The following is a 6,000-nucleotide window of genomic DNA, read 5'->3' as shown; positions in this document are numbered from 1 at the left end:
TAATAACAACCTTTAAATTTTAATAAATAAACACTTATTAATTAGTAATTAGTGATAATTAAATGTTGTAAATAGGAAAATGAAAACATAATCTGATAATAAACAACATACTAAAATTTCAGATTTTTAAATTCTAAGGAACTAAAGATATCTTCTTTCAAAATTGGGACTAGAAAGAATAAAAATAATAACAAGATTTAATTTTTATTTCATTTTCAAGTTATAAATATAATAACATATAACTGACAAAAATTTAAAAACCTAATAACAATCATTAAATTTAAATAAACAAACACCTATTTATTAGTAATTAGTGTCAAAAATTAAAATTTTAATTTATTTTTGAGTTACTAATATCATAATATACAATTGACAAAAATTTAAAAAATTAACAACAACCTTTAAATTTAAATAAACAAACACTTATTAATTAGTATTTAGTGATTAAAAATTAAAATTTTAATTCAGTTTTGAGTTACTAATACCATGATATACAATTGACCAAGATTTAAAATATAAATAACAATCTTTAAATTTTAATAAATAAACACTTAATAATTAGTAATTAGTCATAAAAATTAAAATTTTATTTCATTTTTGAGTTACCAATATCATGATATACAAATGACCAAGATTTAAAAAATACATAACAAACTTTAAATTTTAATAAATAAACACCTATTAATTAGTAATTAGTGATAATTAAATGTTGTAAATAGGAGAATGAAAACTTAATCTGATAATAAACAACATAGTAAAATTTCAGATTTTTAAATTGTAAGGAACAAAAGATATCTTCTTTTAAAATTGGGACTAGAAAGCATAAAAACAATAACTAGATTTATTTGATAAATAAAATATAGTTCGAAATTATTTGATTATTTTTAACATAAATTTTTATAAATAAAAAAAGATATGCATAAACATTAACGAAGAATAATACATAACTTTGATTTTTATTGAACAAACAAGCATTTATATATATTATAGAAACAAAAACTAATATTTAACCCAGTTTTAAGTTGGTAATTTTAGGATATAAATTATAGTAAATTTTAAATTTCTAAAATTGTTTTTGATTTTTATTAAATAAACAAGCATTTAAATATGATAAATAAACTAAAATAATTTTTTAAATATGTTTTTTAACTTCCTATATTATAAAATACATCATACCAAATTTTTAATGCTTAATATCGAACTTTAATTTTTAATGAACAAACCAGCATTTAAATATACCTAACAAACAAAAATTATTTTTTAATTCATTTTCGAATCATAAATATTACAAGATATAACCGAGCAAAATGTAAAAACCTAATAACAATCTTTAAATTTGAATAAACAAACACATTTTAATTAGTAATTAGTGACAAAAATTATAATTTTAATTCATTTTTGAGTTACTAATATCACGATATACAATTGAAAAAAATTTACAAAATTAACAACAACCTTTGAATTTTAATAAACAAACACCTATTAATTAGTAATTAGTGATAAAAATTAAAATTAAATTCTATTTTTAAGTTACTTATATCATGATATACAATTGACCAAGATTTAAAAAATTAATAACAACCTTTAAATTTTAATAAACAAACACCTATTAATAAGTAATTAGTAATAAAAATAAAAATTTTAATTTGTTTTTGAGTTAGTAATATCATGATATAGAATTGACCAAGATTTGAAAATTTAATAACAACCTTTAAATTTTAATGAACAAACATTTATTAATTAGTAATTAGTGATAAAAATTAAAAATTTTAATTCATTTTTGAGATACTAATATCATGATATACTATTGACCAAGATTTGAAAAATTAATAACAACCTTTAAATTTTAATGAACAAACATCTATTAATTAGTAATTAGTGATGAAATTTAAAAATTTTAATTCATTTTTGAAATACTAATATCATGATATACAATTGACCAAGATTTGAAAAATTAATAACAACCTTTAAATTTTAATAAACAAACACCTATTAATAAGTAATTAGTAATAAAAATAAAAATTTTAATTTGTTTTTGAGTTAGTAATATCATGATATAGAATTGACCAAGATTTGAAAATTTAATAACAACCTTTAAATTTTAATGAACAAACATTTATTAATTAGTAATTAGTGATAAAAATTAAAAATTTTAATTCATTTTTGAGATACTAATATCATGATATACTATTGACCAAGATTTGAAAAATTAATAACAACCTTTAAATTTTAATGAACAAACATCTATTAATTAGTAATTAGTGATGAAATTTAAAAATTTTAATTCATTTTTGAAATACTAATATCATGATATACAATTGACCAAGATTTGAAAAATTAATAACAACCTTTAAATTTTATTGAACAAACATCTATTAATTAGTAATTAGTGATAAAAATTAAAATTTTAATTCATTTTTGAGTTACTAATATCATGATATACAATTGACAAAAATGTAAAAAATTAGTAACAACTTTTAAATTTTAATAAATAAACACTTATTAATGAGTAATTAGTGATAATTAAATGTTGTAAATAGGAGAATGAAAACATAATCTGATAATAAACAACATACTATAATTTCAGATTTTTAAATTCTAAGGAACTAAAGATATCTTCTTTCAAAATTGGGACTAGAAAGAATAAAAATAATAATAATAATAAAAATAACTAGATTTATTTGATAAATAAAATATGGTTCGAAATCGTTTGATTCTTTTTTATAAATATAATTTATTTAGTAGGTTTATTAAATAAATTATAAATTTAAATATTAACTTTTTTTAATTTAAACCTAATTTTAACAAACGAACACGCATTCATTAATATTGTAATATAAAAGTAAACTAAATTTAAAAGCAAAATACCGATCTTAATTTTTGGTAATCAAACGAGTATTAAAATATAATAATAACAAAACAATTAAAAAAAAAATTTACACATTTGTAACTTATTATTTAACATTTTACTTAAATTTTCAACCAATATATTTTACTTTAATGGACAGCGAAAAGGACGATTTTTGACGGCGACCAGAACGCCATTAAATTATTCAAGCGTTAAACTCACACTGATTCGTTATTTTATAAAAAAAAAATAATTACACCTTAACTAAGAATATTACATATCTTTGATTTTTAATAAACAAACAAGCATTTATATATATTATTCAAATAAAATTAATTTTTTAACCCAGTTTTATGTTGTTAATATCAATTTTAAATTCCCAAAATTGATTTTTAATTTTTAATAAATAAACAAGCATTTAAATAAAATAAACAAACAAAAATTTTTTTTTAAACATGTATTTTAATTACTAATATCATAAAATACATTATATTAAATTTTAAATGTTTAATATCAAACTTTACTTTTTAATAAACAAACAAGAATTTAAATATAATAAACAAACAAAAATTAAATTTTTAATCCATTTTCGAGTTATTAATATTATGATATATAACTGACCAAAATTTGAAAACTTAATAACGATCTCTAAATTTTAATAAACAAACACCTATTAATTACTAATTAATAATATTTAAATTATCAAAATAAGAGGATTGAAACACAATATGATAATAAACAACATACTAAAATTTTAAAAATTTATTTACACAGAATCAAAAGTTATTCGATTTCAAAATTCGGATTAGTAAGAATAAAAATAAAAATAATAATAAATATACGGACAATAAATGTTTCGAAATCTAAGATTTCGAACCATAATAATAATAATAATAAGTATAATGACAATAACAATATGTTTCGAAATCTAAGATTTCGAACCATAATGACAATAACAATATGTTTCGAAATCTAAGATTTCGAACCATAACTAGATTTATTTGATAAATAAAATATGGTTCGAAATTATTTGATTATGTTTAACATATATTTTTAAAATTAAAAAAAGGTATACATAAACATTAATTAAGAATATTACATATATTTGATTTTTAATAAACAAACAAGCATTTAAACAATCTTTAAATTTTAATAAATAAACACCCATAAATTATTAATTAGTGATAAAAATTAAAATTTTAATTCATTTTTGAGTTACTACTATTATGATATACAAATGGCCAACATTTAAAAAATAAATAACAAACTTTAAATTTTAATAAATAAACACCTATTAATTAGTAATTAGTGATAATTAAATGTTGTAAATACGAGAATGAAAACTTAATCTGATAATAAACAACATAGTAAAATTTCAGATTTTTAAATTGTAAGGAACAAAAGATATCTTCTTTTAAAATTGGGACTAGAAAGAATAAAAACAATAACTAGATTTATTTGATAAATAAAATATAGTTCGAAATTATTTGATTATTTTTAACATAAATTTTTATAAATAAAAAAAGATATGCATAAACATTAACGAAGAATAATACATAACTTTGATTTTTATTGAACAAACAAGCATTTATATATATTATAGAAACAAAAACTAATATTTAACCCAGTTTTAAGTTGGTAATTTTAGGATATAAATTATAGTAAATTTTAAATTTCTAAAATTGTTTTTGATTTTTATTAAATAAACAAGCATTTAAATATGATAAATAAACTAAAATAATTTTTTAAATATGTTTTTTAACTTCCTATATTATAAAATACATCATACCAAATTTTTAATGCCTAATATCGAACTTTAATTTATAATGAACAAACCAGCATTTAAATATACCTAACAAACAAGAATTATTTTTTAATTCATTTTCGAATCATAAATATTACAAGATATAACCGACCAAAATGTAAAAACCTAATAACAATCTTTAAATTTGAATAAAAAAACACCTTTTAATTAGTAATTAGTGACAAAAATTATAATTTTAATTCATTTTTGAGTTACTAATATCACGATATACAATTGAAAAAAATTTACAAAATTAACAACAACCTTTGAATTTTAATAAACAAACACCTATTAATTAGTAATTAGTGATAAAAATTAAAAATTTAATTCATTTTTGAGTTACTAATATCATGATATACAATTGACAAAGATTTAAAAAATTAATAACATCCTTTAAATTTTAATAAATAAACACTTATTAATTAGTAATTAGTGATAATTAAATGTTGTAAATAGGAGAATGAAAACATAATCTGATAATAAACAACATACTAAAATTTCAGATTTTTAAATTCTAAGGAACTAAAGATATCTTCTCACAAAATTGGGACTAGAAAGAATAAAAATAATAATAATAAGTATAATGACAATAACAATATGTTTCGAAATCTAAGATTTCGAATCATAATAATAATAATAAATACACTGACAATAACAATATGTTTCGAAATCTAAGATTTCGAACCATAATAATGACAATAACAATATGTTTCGAAATCTAAGATTTCGAACCATAATAACTACATTTATTTTATAAATAAAATATGGTTCGAAATTATTTGATGATTTTTAACATAAAATTTTATAAATAAAAAATATATGCAAAGACATTAACTAAGAATATTACATACCTTTGATTTTTAATTAACAAACCAGCATTTAATATAACAAACAAACAAGAATTATTTTTTAATTATCTTCAAATTATAAATATAATAAGATATAACCGACTAAAATTTAAAAACCTAATATCAATCTTTAAATTTGAATAAACAAACACCCATTAATTAGTAATTAGTGATAAAAATTAAAATTTTAATTCATTTTTGAGTTACCATTATCATGATATATAAATGGCTAAGATTTAAAAAATAAATAACAAACTTTAAATTTTAATAAATAAACCCCTATTAATTAGTAATTAGTGATAATTAAATGTTGTAAATAGGAGAATGAAAACTTAATCTGATAATAAACAACATACTAAAATTTCAGATTTTTAAATTGTAAGGAACAAAAGATATCTTCTTTCAAAATTGGGACTAGAAAGAATAAAAACAATAACTAGATTTATTTGATAAATAAAATATAGTTCGAAATTATTTGATTATTTTTAACATAAATTTTT

The sequence above is a fragment of the Corella eumyota genome, chromosome 1 (genome assembly GCF_963082875.1).
Source record: "Corella eumyota chromosome 1, kaCorEumy4.1, whole genome shotgun sequence".
Lineage (NCBI taxonomy): Eukaryota > Metazoa > Chordata > Ascidiacea > Phlebobranchia > Corellidae > Corella > Corella eumyota.
Note: the sequence above shows the minus strand (reverse complement) of the source record.